We start from the raw sequence: 15,210 nt of genomic DNA on the forward strand, positions 1-15,210 counted from the left end.
TAGCTGGCGACCTTGGAAGGCTAAGATCTGCATCTCAGATGGAAGGGTGGCCGTTGATTGTTGCAACCATTCGTTTTGGTAGCCAGCGGCATGTAGCGGGGCCGGCATGGCTTTGGCATGGAATCGTGGCTGCCATGGTTTACCATTGGCATGGTGGCGCGGCTGGCATGGTTGGCATACCTTGGCGTGGAGATGTGGCTGGCACGGCATGCCATTGGCACATGACGCGGCTAGCATGGTTGGCATGCATTGGCGAGGAGACGTGGCTGGCATGGTTTGCCATTGGCACGGTGGCGCGGCTGGCATGCCTTGGCGCGGAGATGTGGATGGCACGACCGCCATTGGCACATGTGGTGCGGCTGGCATGGTTGGCATGCCTTTGCGTTGAGACGTGGCTGACATGGTTTGTCATTGGCACGGTGGTGCAGCTGGCATGGTTGGCATTCCTTGGCGCGGAGATGTGGCTGGCATGGTTTTCCATTGGCACGGTGGTTCGGATGACATGATTGGCATGCCTTGGCGGGGAGACGTGGCTGGCATGGTTTTCCATTGGCACGGTGGCGCGGCTGGCATGGTTGGCATGCCTTGGCGCGGAGACATGGATGGAATGGTTTGCCATTGGAACGGTGGTGCGGCTGGAATGGTTGGCATGCCTTGGCGCGGAGACGTGGATGGCATGGTTTTCCATTGTCACGGTAGCATGAGAATTAGGGTTTGGTATAGATGATGTCGGTCAATGCTAAGGGTTATGCCGTGAAACATGACACATGTAAAAAAAGGTACCCTGTTAATTCTTACGTAGGCATGATGATTGATTCAATAAATGCGCTAATGGTCATAGTGACGTCATGTCAGATATGCGGTTTTACGATTTTAACCCTAAGCTAAAAACCACAATCAACAGTAAGTCCCCTGCTTAACTCGAAACAAGAGCATTTTTGCGAGGTAAGCATAATATGGTGACAGGCAAGGACAAAATCGAAATGACCAGTCGTGAAAGAAATGGTGAAGAAGACCCGGCTAACCTTTTTCGAGAGGTAAGGAGAGTTCGTGATTATCGTGTTGGCAGCCTTGCATAAATTCTACTATTAGTGTTGCTAGCCAGACCGTGAAGTGGAGAGGTGTAGACTGTCGGCTTGGCTTAGGAGCCATAGGCATTGTGCGGCTTGGAATTAGAGCCGCCAGGTGTAGTATCGGTTCGGAACAGGTCCGTTAGCGTAGACATAGCATGGGCACTGGCTCGGTGTGGCATGGGCGCTGGCGCGGCCTGCTGTGGGCGTTGATTGCTCGACACGGTGTTGGTTTGGCATGGCGCGGATTGTTTGGCACGGTGGTGGCTTGTCTTCGCGGGCCCAGTTGCTTCTTTTCCTTACTTAACTCAAATGGGAAGTCTTTTCCTTGTTCGAACTCCAAAGTGTCACGCCTATAAAAGGGGGTCGGCCTATCCCTTTATTTCACACCTTTATTCTTTCGTTCTGGCCGCTTGGTAGCAATAAATAACGCAAGCGTATCCCAGGTATGTCTTCCAGCATTTCCTCTTCAATTTGTTCTTCTTGTTTTCTTGTGTTGGTGCAAACCCTAGCCGTAGGTGTACCTTTCATGAACTTGTAGAAATATTGTTCTTCTATATTGGTATGAATCCTAGCCGTAGATATACTTTCCATGAATTTGTAGTAATATTTCGGTGTGAATACCGTAGTAATGTTGGCCACCTCAATTATTACGCAAAGTAGACATGCATGGGCGGGTAACTGCACCCATTCCTTTCCCGTGAAAACCTAGTTTCTAGGGTCTCCTCTTTTTTCTTGATGTGGCCATGTGCATGGTTTCCGTGGTGGGGGAACGCCCTCTTGGCCGGGTGCGTACTTCTCGCTGCAGGGTACGGCTTCGGCACGAGGCGGTGACACAGAGTCTTCCAGTCCCCATTTATTTGCTTATGCGTGTTATTGACTTTGCAGCAAATTGGCTCGTGTCCAAAATGGATCCCATGTGTTTGACAAAATATCTTCCATGCACTTTTCGTAGTAATTTTTCTTCGTATTTTTCCATTGTAGTCACTTTGAAGGCGGGAGCAGCGTAAGAAAATTTTCATCAGGATGTCACTTGAGAAAAGTCATGTCGTACCGAAAGACGTTGGCAATTCCAAGCCAAACATAGATGATGAATTATTTACAACGTCTGCCACAGCTAGGAGAAATCATCCCAAGTATGTGCCGATCCTTCTGACTGGTTCGGAGAATGAAGGAGTGGCTCGGTCGATCCGGCCAGGGGGTGTAATACTGTTTTGTCTTCAGAGGAAAGAGAATTATGCTTCTCCCATTGACTTTAAAATCAGTGTGAGTCCATTGTGTTCTTTTGACAAATGGATGCGATTCAGGATGAGCCAGGACTGCGTAAGAGACAACTTGACCAAGGCGCAAATCATTGATGCTATCGCGACTTCTGCAGCACTTCAAATTAGGAAATATATTCCAGGATTCGTTTCTTTCATTTCCATATGGTGTCTAGACACTCATACAGACATATGCAGGTGTGTTGAAATGACTATTTCTTTAGAGAGTGTGGCCTTCTTGCTGAACCTTCCCGTAATAGGAAACCTTGATATCAAGTTGTTTGAAGACGAAGAAGAAATGCGCGCTGCTTTGGTCGCGAAGTCGAAAGGGTTCGTTCAGAAAGAAAACGAAACGAGGTTCTTCTATAGCTGGTGGGTGTCTCAATGGTTTCCTGGTGAGTTGGAGCCGAATCAGAAGAATAGTATGCTTCATGTTGCGGCTTTCTTGGCTCTTTGGTTATCCAGAGATATTTTCGATGATGGCTCTGGTAAGAAGGAGATAAGACCGGAGCTTATCAAGTTTGCCATAAAATTAGCAAAAGGTGTCGTTCTTCCTCTTGGCGGTTTGTTTCTTGGTTCTCTGTACACACATTTGGATCATCTGGTCGCGGACATGTGCGCTTCAAATGGTTACATGAAAGTGGACTCGTATGTCCATGATGCTTTTCTCCAAGCGTGGTTGTGGGAGCACTTCTAGAGGTACGCTCTGAAACCGTTGGCCTTACTTCCCGAGTCTTGGGGTGGCTCGATGATACTCCGGTGGGTGAATAGGCGCCCAAGGACTTGTTCAAACCTGGTCGGGTTCCTTGACAACTCGCACGCAGTCAATTTTCGTCCATGGGCTCCGGTGCATACATCTATAGTTCAGGTCAACACTTTTTCTCCTGCTCCAGACATGTCTTTGTCTTCCGATAAAAAGGATATGAGTATTGGAGAAGTGGTGTTCATGCGAAGCTTCATGCCTATTCATGTCCCGTCTTTCTTTCGAGGATATTACAAGGCAGTCTCTTATAATATCGATAGGGAAACTCAGCATATGGGATTTGATCAAGGGGTCCCACTTGCTCGTCATTCGGTTGTTCCAGAAGACCCATTTCCATATATTCTCGATGCTAGTGTTCTTACGCCGGGTAGAAGCCTCCCTTTTCTGCTCTCAGAACGAAATATATCAACGACCTCCAAATATAACACGTTCTGGCAGGATGAGTTTCTTGCTATCCATGGGTTCGTGAATGATGTGGCATAGAATCGTCGTGCTAAGCCTTCCCCTGCGGTTTTGGCTGAGTATCCGCTGTTGAGGGACCCCTCTTCGACTAAGCGAAAATCCGTCAACCCGGACGCGGATAGTCCCCGAGAGAAGGTCTAAAAGCCGTGTAGGTGGTTTCTAGTCGGATTCGACAGCTCTTCCGACTTTCAGTTCTTCTAATATGCGAGTACGTATGATTTTCTCCTTGATTTTAGTTGGATTGTGTATACCCTCGTATATTTTCTGAGCATCTGTCTTCGTGCCTTTTCCAGCGTCTCATCAGCGTGAACGCCTTTACCAAACTTGCAAGTAGTCACAAAACAACGTTTCTTGAGACCGGGGGTGGCGATGCTGAGCCTATCTGTGGTGATGGGGAATCAGAGAAGGACGAAAGTTCGGAGTCCATTGATGGTGAGAATAGTTCTTCCGACAATAGTGTTGAATCTTCTTCTAGTCGGTCTGAAAGCGAATCAACGAGTCTCTTACACGTTTTTTTTCCTTCTTCCTTCTATCTTCTTTTGGAAAATATCTAATACATGATACCACAGATGGAAGCCGTTTCTGAAGATGGACCTGAGGTGGAAACTGGTGGAGATACCGCTTTGTCTCCAACCGTGGAAGCCGCACCTAGTGACCTTTAAACAGAGGTTGATCGAAATGAAAGTGTTGTTGCGACTCAGACGATGGAGAGCGCTCCAGTGACCGCTGGTGCAATTGTAGTTCGGAATCCTTTGTCGGTCGTTGATTCGGTTGCGGGCGCCACCTTCACTCCTCTATACATGGTTCCTTATCTGAATCACGTATGGATCGGGGGCTTTAGAGTGCCATCCAAGTATGCGGCACTATACACTAAGATATGGTAAACCTACGGACATATTGCCACGACCAATAAAATTACTAGTCGACTTGCATTGGTTAAGCGTGTGGAGGAAGCTTTTTCTTCAATTGACGACATGTGAAGCATGACTGGTCATACTGTTTCTGAGGATGTAGTCTCGAGCTGTAAGTTCCACCGTGACATGTGCGTGGACTTCGAGTTCAATTCTCCTTGGTTCGTTGAAGGCTTCTTTGAGGTTGAAAAGTTGCTGGCCGAGACAATCAAAGGTCCTTCTGCTGATACAGTCAAACAGCAGGAAGCGGAAGTCGAAAAGTTTTCCAGAAAGTTGAAGCTGAAACGGGCGTCCCTCCAAAGCACGAAGGAAGCTTTCTCTAAGAAGAGCAAGCCATTGTTGAATAACTTTCCTTCATTGTATTTTCGTCTTCTGAACTTCTTCACTTAGGTTCTTTTTTTTTTTGAAAGGCAAATGAAACGCCTAGTTTATGATTTTTTGTATTTTTGGTTTGATAGACGATTGTTACCTATGAGGATTTTGGATTATTATTTGGAATGAACCGTTTTAGAATAATGATGTTTTTTGTTACAATCGCAAATAATACAAACGTCCCAGGGAAGCCATGGAAACGTGAGCGTTGCGTTTCGGTAAAGGGGATGGGATGAAACATAGCATGGATATCGTTTTTTATCCTTCCTGTGAAAACTTGAAGTAGTAGACCATGCATTTTGTCTAGCAAGACTTACTCGGTTTTTCGGATCCCCTAACGACAAATGGAGCTTCCGGGTGCACGTCCGATTTTTGTGGGAAACGCCGCTGTGATTGTGGAAAGTCCCCATCCATCCTTGAGTCACCTAATAACCGAGTTGACGATCCCTGGGCGGATCGTTTGCTCCTAACCTCTGGGAAGTCCCCAGTCGTCCCTTGTCGTGTCATGACATGTAACCGGGTCGTGACTGAGTCGTAGATCCCTGAGTGGATCGTTTGCTTCTACCGCCTTGACGTCTGGGTCGAAGTATGAGATCGAGGATTGAAAATTGACATTGTAACCGAAAGATCAACCTCCCACTTTGGTCGCCAATTGTTTGAGGGTGAAAACAGTTTCTGCTGGTTTCGGTAATTTCATGTGTTTTGCGTGAGAAACGAATCTAAACCCTAAATAATGTACTGCAAGGGAGTACTTTATATTCGAAAGATCAATCTGTACAAATCCGGCCTAAACCAAGAAATGACCGTTCCAGACTTGCTTCGGTCACAAAGTGAAGGAGAAGGGTTGGTTTTGGGGAGGGAAGCGAAGAGAGTGTTGAGACCAGAATAGTTTATTCTGGAAGAATACTTGTTTTGACTTGTATCACAAAGTGTAAGCTAACAGATGGGAAAGCTAACAGGTGATTTCTGAGTGTTGTATGCCCCTGAGCAAAACTTGTTGTTCGGTGGAAATAGGTAAGACCTATTTATACAAATCGAAGTGAAACGTACTCTGGTCTCGTAATAAATGGAAACGGATGAATAAATGGGAGGAGGTGGTAACTGGTAACGCCTGGAATTGATGTTACATAATGAATGAAAGCGTTTCACCATTACTCCCTGTATTTACTAACCGCCTCATCCTTATGACATTGTCTTGTAACGGGCGTAGTGCACGTCGCACGCTGTAAACCGCCAAACCAATACCCCAATGAGCATCCCCCAGTTTGTGACATGTGTTGATGTATCGAGTTTTTTTGTGGAAAACATGTAGCATGTTGCTCCTGTTTGGAAAGTTGAGCTTGGGAGACTTGCCGGCTCGGTGGTAACCTTCGACGGTCGAGATTTTGCATCTTGAGAGGAAGGGTAGCCGTTGATTATTGCAACCCTTCGTTTGGTAGCCAGCGGCATGAAAGCGTGGCTGGCATGGATTTAACATGTTTAGGCATGGCCAAGTTAGGATTTTGGCATAGTTTAGGCACGACCAAAAACTAGGGTTTTGGCATTGTTTGGGCGCGACAAAAATTAGGGCTTGGCGTCGGGCCAAAGGTTGCCATGCGTTAGCTGGTAACCTTAGACGGCTAAGATCTGCATCTTATATGGAAGGGTGGCCGTCGATTTTTTCAACCTTCGTTTTGGCATCCAACGTCGCGAAGGAAAGGCTGGCATGGTTTTGGCACAGTGGTGCGGTTGGCATGCCTTGTCGCGGAGATGTGGCTGGCACAGCGTGCCATTGGCAGATGTGGCATGGTTGGCATGCCTTGGCGTAGATATATGGTTGGCACGACATGTCATTGGCACATGTGGCATGGTTGGCATGCCTTAGCGCGGAGAGGTTGCACGTCATGCCATTGGCACATGTGGTGCGACATGGTTAGCATACCTTGGGTGGCGAACTTGGACGGTTGAGATCTGCATCTCAGATGGAAGGGTGGCCGTTGATTGTTGTAACCCTTCATTTTGGCAGCCAGCAGCATGTAGCGGGGCCGACATGGCTTTGGCATGGAGACGTGGCCAAGCTAGGATTTTGGCATAGTTAGGCGCGGCCAAAAACTAGGGTTTGGCATTACTTTGGGCGCGGCCAAAATTAAGGCTTGGCGTTGGGCCAAAGGTTACCACGCGTTAGCTAGCGACCTTGGATGGCTAAGATCTGTATCTCATATGGAAGGGTGGTCGTTGATTGTTGCAACCTTTCGTTTTGGCAGTCAGCGGCATGTAGCGGGCCCGACATGGCTTTGGCATGGAATCGTGGCTGGCATGGTTTGCCATTGGCACGGTGGCGCGGCTAGCATGGTTGGCATACCTTGGCGTGGAGATGTGGATGGAACGGCATGTCATTGGTACATGGCGCGGCTGGCATGGTTGGCATGCCTTGGCACGGAGATGTGGCTGGCACGGCATGCCATTGGCACATGTGGTGTGGCTGGCATGGTTGGCATGCCTTGGCGCGGAGACGTGGCTGGCATGGTTTGCCATTGGCACAGTGGCGCGCTGGCATGGTTGGCATGCCTTGGCGCGGAGATGTGGCTGGCACGGCATGCCTTGGCGCGGAGACGTGGCTGGCATGGTTTTCCATTGGCACGGTGGTGCAGCTGGCACGGTTGGCATGCCTTAGCGCGGAGATGTGGCTGGCATGGTTTTCCATTGGCACGGTGGTGCGGCTGGCATGGTTGGCATGCCTTGGCGCGGAGACGTGGCTGGCATGGTTTGTCATTGGCACAGTGGTGCGGCTGGCATGGTTGGCATGCCTTGGAGCGGCGACGTGGCTGGCATGGTTTGCCATTGGCACGGCAGCATGAGAATTAGGGTTTGGTATAGATGATATCGGTCAATGCTAAGGGTTCTGCCGTGGAACATGACTCATGTAAAAAAAGGTACCCTGGTAATTCTTACGTAGACATGATGATTGATTCAATAAATGCGCTAATGGTCATAATAACGTCATGTCAGATGTGCGATTTTACGATTTTAACCCTAAGCTAAAACCACCATCAATACAAGTAAACATACTTTGTTGTTGTATTGTCTTGATCTCGTATCCATAGACGATCACACGAAATGTGAACCGATTTGTTGTATTATCTCGACTCGGTCCATAGACAATCACTTTCGAGAAAGGACTTGTAGGTGGAAAAGTTTTAGATTGAGGTATATTTGGGTACCCTCGTCTTTTCATAGAGATTTAGTCAAGAAGTTGAAGTATTGGCTAAGTGCGATTTGGCTAAAATTGTGTTGTGGAGCATAATTACCATTGTCAAGTTGGTGTTGCATTTGGGTGTTGCGAACATGTGACATCAAGTACAGGGGAATCTGGGAAGCGAGGGAAACATTTTGTCGACAGATATTGTTGGTCAATTCTTTTTTAAGGACTACATACCTTTTATTTTGTATAAAACTAGGATATGATCCGTGCCTTAACGGCACGGTATTGTTATTGCTCTTGCAAATTGTGATTTTAGTGGATGTTTCTATTTTGGTTCAAGATACTTCACCGTGTATTTGGTTCAAGAATCAAGATCATAAGACCTATAGTTTGGTCGTTGACACCACAAATTTATGTATCATGGGATTTTGCGTAATATTGTGATTTTAGTGGATGTTTCTATTATCACACCAATTTCACTTACAAAAGCAGTAGATCATCAAGAAACAATCACCCATGTTTTACACCCTAAAATATTGTTGGTACTCACATCTGATTACGGTGACGCTTTATTCTTGAATGAAAGTTAAGTTCCCGTTGTCTTGAATTTCTGTCGTCCTCAATTCTCATGTCCCTATTTGGGCTTGACTTGGTCGAGCAAGCTGTTGGACGAAAAGGGTACAGAAGTGTAAGCCATTTGCAAAAACGGCTTAACAAAATGCACAATAGTTTGTAGTTATTTCAGCAATATTTCGAATACTTTTAGTTGTTAGTTTGAAATGTAAATTACTCGATCGATGGATATCTTGAACAGCTAGAGGTGTGATTTTGACCAAGGTTTCCCAAGTTGCCAAAACCCAAAAAAAAAGAGATCCATCAGCAAAAAAAAGCTATGCACATTGTTTGGCCCATAAATTTGGCACAAAGTAAATTTCAGCTACATTTCAGCTAAAGAGCTATGCATATAATTTTTATTTTCGAGTATCCGAGTCCACTTTTTTTACCACTTTTTCTTGGTTTCTTCACATACATAGTTATAGGAAGAAATTTTAATGACATCAATTCAATCATGGTCGTTGAAATACAAATAAAAGAAAGTGGAATCCTTTTGCTAGAGCAAGTAATAATAATCTAAGGATCCGATTACAAAAATAAACAAATGATAACACTATCAGCTAAAGCTAAGAACCAAAAACCACAGAAGATACCGAGAACATGAAAAACAAAATGCTATATATAGATTGTCTATGCAAAAGAATGACACTTGAATTCCCTGTAATTTGTGTACATGATGCTACCTTGCTCTCCATATTGCAAATGAATTGATTCAGACGCCAAAAACTTTGTTACAATAAGACAATCACAATAATAAAGAATGGCACACGAATATAAATAACTCATTCAGGTGGTCTTTTAACATCCTGCAACTTTCAAGAGTAACCTAAAGGACAGTACGCATTCAGCGAACATACAGGTTTCATGGATACACTTACATTCTATTTGATTGACCTTGATCATGAATGAGTTCAATCAAAAGATTGGTAAAAATACTCAATTTGGCGATCTCTGCATGTGGTGGGGAAAACTCGTTCATTGTATCAATATTCCAGTGATTCCAACCACCTCAAGTAGCTCAAATAGTAGGTAAGCATAAAGCTTAGCCCAACAAAATATCTAGAACAGAACAAAACGAATTATAAAAAATAACTTAAATTCATCTCTTTCTTTTCCTTAAAAACGATTGACTGTAGTCTCATCAACTGATCATAGTTTTTCCCATCAAATACAAAAATGAATATCATGTGACCTGCAACACTAACACATGGCTCTATCCCGCTAAATTGACACACAAACTCGTTGTTTGTCCAGTTTCTGTTGCCCATGTTCATTTTATCTGTGTCCTTTGTTATTGCCAGTTGATCACCTAAGAAATCACCGTTGCCTAAGAATACAAAAAACTTTAATTCTGTAAAATAATAGTAGGATTATGACGACAATTCCTGCATTCCTTAATAAATAAGACAATTGAGGTACAGTGGTACGCCAATTGGGCAAAGTAAAATGAGAATGCAAAGAGTTGTAATAAGAAACTTTAATCATGAGTGATATCGAACCACAATTTTTTTTACCTCAATAGAATATGTAATAAAACATACTTTTATTAGAGAGCTCCAACTGTGACCATTTTAACATTCGTACCAAGGTTAGGGGTCCTTCATATTCTCTCGTGAGAAGGATGGAATGAGGTAAGAGACCAATGGATTGCCATGGACCTCCAGAGGTCTCATGCAGTTTTACTGCAAAAAGGGATTGAAAAAAAGAATGCGAGTACTAATTGCCAAAAAGAGCATCAAGTAATGTGAGAGAGAGAGACAAAGAGTGGATATCTAATACCGCAACAAGTGTACTATACTCTCTATAGATTACAAAATGATCCATACACTCTATCTCTATGTTATACTTGTTGTTCGCCAAATGCAGAGCCTGAAACCATGACAAAAGTTCGTATGAGGGGCATGTTTCTTGAGCTGACTGCTTGAGAAAAGTTCCCCAGCACAGAAATGGAACACTCTAGATTTAAACTTAGGCGAGATGAGATACTGTGGATTTAGATTTAATCTCATCAACTATTCACAAACTTTGGTCCTTGAAAAACGTTTAGCACAAAATATATGCAACCAAACATTGAAACTGTGAAAGACATAATTATAGAAATAAACAATGAGTAAAATAGAGAATACAAATATACAAATTTAACTGTAAATTAAATAAAGCATTTCACACCAAGTATTGTTCGTAAAACCCTTCGCAAGGACAAAACTTCATCAGATTTTATTAAGAACGTACTGTTTTCTTACATCAAACTATCAAAGGTTAATAGGACAAAATGAGGATTCAATTAATTGGCTACTCGAGAAAGTGGAGATTCTGGGGTTATGCCAAATGATTTATAAGAGTTAGTGGGAAGATACCGGTTAAGCATAAAATTGAATATGAACATTTTATTTCTTTATCCAACACTAAATTTCTCCATACCATTGTCTTTTTAACACAAACACACTCACATATCTGCGTAGTTATGTCGGTATAAAAATCAGTTCTCATAAAAAAACTCACCCATAACAAGAAATTTTGCCTAAATGAGTTCCTTTCAAAAGTAAGTGTACTAACAAAACAATCCTCTAGCAAGCAAATTCCCACAAACTTAAAAGAACAATTAAAAATCCGATTGAAATGTTTGATCACTGGCTGAATTTATGATATTACGAAGAGGACAAATTTGAAGGAACTTTCCGAATAGAAAAGTCATCACATGTTACAAAAAACTCAAGGATTCAAAAGTTTGAATTGCTTCAATTAATATGAAAATGATGATTGTTGTAGTAATAATTCCACCCAAATTTAGCTATGAGTATATGACCCGTGTGGGTTCATCGATCTTTACAGTGGGTGATGTTTCTTCTCATTTTACTAATAGAGTATCCTTTACGAACTCTTGTGCAAACATGCACGAAAGGTTAGATGTTTTTGCAATGCATTTCTGCGACTGCTAGCAAAGCATAAACAGTTATCACCAACTTTAAAAGACAAAATCCCATTTTTGTAGAAAAAAATTCAAGATCCCCTTTATGTAAAACAATCCATCACTAATTAAACCATTAACGTTAATCATTAGTTAGTCTACACAAAATATGAAAATAGTGGATCTTAGGTTACCTTGGAAGCTTTTGTGTTGCTGGAAATTATGTTGAATAAAGCAAATCCTCCACTTCTCCAGTCCTTGCTGCTTAATGATCGGATGCGATGGAATGGGAGGCAGTCATAAGACCTTCAATGTATCTGCCAATGATAATCTTGGGAAAAGAAGGGAGGCAGTTTGTGGTGCAATTGGCATTAGACACAATTGCAATGTCTGATTTGTATTCCTTCCATTGACTCCCACAGAAAACATTGGTATTCGGTATTACCTATCATATGGAAAATATTGATCATTTCATGTGAAAACTACAGTTAAAATGAGAAAAGCAGAAAGAGAGTAAGGGTAACTTCCTGCATTTGTAAGGACAAAGAGAGTAATAGTACACAGGGAAGAGACATAATATTACGGTTGAAAACCGAAAAAAAAACCATTTGGGATGAAAAAACTTGGAATTACAATGAACAAAAATAATACTGAGACATTATCTTTTAGAGATGTAAGGACAAAAAGTTGATTCAACCAACAAAGACCAAAACATTACCAAGATTATAGAAATAAAAACGTGGATCAGGACTATCGAAAACAAATCAAATTAGTAAACAACAACAATTTAATCGACTGACTAACCTGGGATAATGGAGTTGCAATGGACTGACGACGTCTGAAAGGGATTTTGGTTATGAAATTGATTTCTTATTTGGTTGCACCGAGTACCTTGAAACTGATAGATCTAAGCCTACGGTGAATGGAACGGAAAGTCAACACTGATTCAAAGTGAGAAACATAAATAACAATGACAGTGAATAGAAACCCGATCAACAAAAAAAATCAAATTCATCTTGGTAAATAGTTACTTAGTTACTTACAAACCTAAATCTTTTGAACTTTCTACCTGGAGTTGTCGATAATTAAGTAGAAAACCCTATGATAAACAAAAGAAAATCAAATTTAGAATCAGGGAAAGAAAAACCCTAACCTGAATCTACCAAAATTAGCGAGAAAAATACCTTTAAAAATGGCATGAATCATCCTTTTTTTGTTTTTTGATTCATAAAAGAGTTTTGATTAGACATTCACCACCTTAGCGTAACGCCTAGCACACTGAATGGAAGAAAAATTGAAATGAATGCCAAAAGTAACGGAAGAAGAGTAATATCAAAAGTAAGACATGAGGGCGAGTCTGAGAGGAGTGTGCAAATGATGATAGGGTATATGTTGTGGGTGAATCGGGACCATCGTTTATGTGTCTAAATTAGGCCCGTAAGTATATGTCCGATATCCGAAATCCGTTTCCAAACATTCGGGATCATATAGGATTTTATCCGTTTTATCGGATATCGGATATCGGATACGTATATTTATCGGATATTTCTTCTTAACTTATCGGAATCGAATTAGGCTCTATCCGTTTGGTTAATATCCGATATCCGATAGAACATGGATTTATTTATGATTTACACTAACCATATTTATGATTTATTTGTGATTTACCCTAATATCCGATATCCGATACAAATATCCGATATCCGATATGAAATGTTTGAACAATTGAACTTAAATTTCAATTATGAACATGTTTTAAAGGGATTTTAACATTTTTTTTCATAACTGAATATTATCGGATAAATATCCGATATCCGATAGCTTAGTCTATCGGAATCGATATCTGATTTTGATATCCTATAGGATATTATCGGATATCGAATATCCGATAGTGCTTAACCTGTCGGATATCGGATTTCTGAATATCCGACGGATATTCTTCCATTGACAGCCCTAGTCTAAATTGTCGATATCCGTCCAACATGAAAAATCGTAGAGCAGATTAAGAACACATAATATTGATTTGATCTCGGCCGTTCTTTATATATCCGAACTATAGATGACCGTTGATGCAGGAAAACACCACTGTCCCTTATAATATAGATTATGGATAGATAAACAAAATGGAAAAAGTTGCATTCTCGTATGAGTTTTTTGAATCCTTGTGCACATTCTTTGACGAGTGAGTGACCCTTCCTGACATTTTCATCTCGTCTTTTTACATGTGATAAGGGATCATACTATCAGATGTGTGACAGCAGGACCATTTGCCAAAATTAACAGATCAAATTAACAATCTTTAGAGGAGTGTGTATAAAAATGGATCCCAATTTCTCTATGGGAAAACCTTTTTCCGATCACGCGTCAGTTTTTGTTGGCTACTGTTAGTATCGACATCTTCCGATTACACATCATTTTTTGTTGGTTATGGTTAGTGTTGATATTCCAAATGCTTTACAAGTAGATTTTAAGAAACTAACTTTTTAGAATATGCCTCTCGTCGGACATGGGCATAAGAGCGTCATCTTTGTAAATGTAATCGTGCTACGAGAATAAGAGCGTCATCTTTCTGAATGTAATTGTGTTATGGTAGAGAAAAAAGAGGCTTAAAACACGCATCAAACACACCTTAAGCCAGGTAAGATCGGGATTGTAGAAGGGCTGCTCATCTTATCTACCAAAAGGAAATTTATTAGGAATGTGGTCTTATAGTTTGCTTTGATCCGTAGGTGAATTTAGGGGAAAAAAATAACCCACTTTTTTTATTTTGAATTGAAAACTCATCAAGGTTTCCTATACCGAAAACTCACAAATCAGTTATATTATTTCAATGGAAAAGATCAAATCGATAATCCATTGTCAAATTGATTTTTTCTTCTAGTGGATTATGAAAAATTAACTTCATAGTAGGTGAATTTATTTTTTTTATATTTCCTGACAAGATAAGTGAAAAGTTGAATTTTAACTGATAATATCGCCAGATAATATTGGTAAATTTTTTTTTTTTTTGAAGGAACAAAGGGCTTCGAAAAGCCCCTAAATTCTATTTATTGACTACCTCATTCAAATTGAGATTTGAAGGATTACTGTTGGAGCATTGCTCGGTCGAACTCGCATGCGTTGCTATCTCAAGCATGTTTGTCAATGTTAGTGATCAAAACTATAAGTCTTGATTTCTAGTCTATTATAGCTAAGTCTCGGACTAGGATAGAAAATGTAGTTGAGCTCAAGGACTTCATGGCGATTCATTATACAAGTACAAGAACTACTCAAGGAACCGGTGGAACTTCTCGACAAAAAGGTATGTGAAGACTTGAACTTATCTATCACTCAAAAGTCTATCTACTCTATCTCCTACTCTTTGAGACAAGAAGTCGTATGCTATATATATAGACTTGGATTACACACATTTGGTATTTCGAGCCGAGTATACCTCGCCTATCTATATCTCGAAATATGTGTTGGTAAGCTTTTCGCTTCGATCAAGTTTACCATATGACGAAAGTCATGATCTGTTTCAATCATCTTGAAAATTGCTTTGACGAGAAATGGTGTAACAACTGTATAACGTCCTCTAAGAATGTTTCAATGATTGAAATGAGATTTTAGATTACATAACCAATGGTGGACATAAGCATTGTTGTGGAAACACATTTATGTATAAGT

General features: G+C 41.5%; 1 long non-coding RNA gene across 5 annotated transcripts; it reads right to left on the reverse strand.

Annotated features, from left to right (window-relative positions):
• Window positions 1-9,715: 9,715 nt before the first annotated feature.
• Window positions 9,716-12,918, reverse strand: LOC113323774. Of its 5 annotated transcripts, XR_003347832.1 has the most exons (6): window positions 12,729-12,918; window positions 12,592-12,643; window positions 12,349-12,457; window positions 11,739-11,989; window positions 10,151-10,505; window positions 9,716-9,963 (listed from the first exon to the last, which is right to left on the reverse strand). It is a non-coding gene; the product is annotated as an uncharacterized LOC113323774 (long non-coding RNA). The 5 variants fall into 5 exon arrangements; XR_003347835.1 differs by having other exon boundaries at window positions 9,716-10,505; window positions 12,614-12,643; XR_003347834.1 differs by lacking the exon at window positions 10,151-10,505.
• Window positions 12,919-15,210: the final 2,292 nt, after the last annotated feature.

The sequence above is a fragment of the Papaver somniferum genome, chromosome 11, assembly GCF_003573695.1.
Source record: "Papaver somniferum cultivar HN1 chromosome 11, ASM357369v1, whole genome shotgun sequence".
NCBI lineage: Eukaryota > Viridiplantae > Streptophyta > Magnoliopsida > Ranunculales > Papaveraceae > Papaver > Papaver somniferum.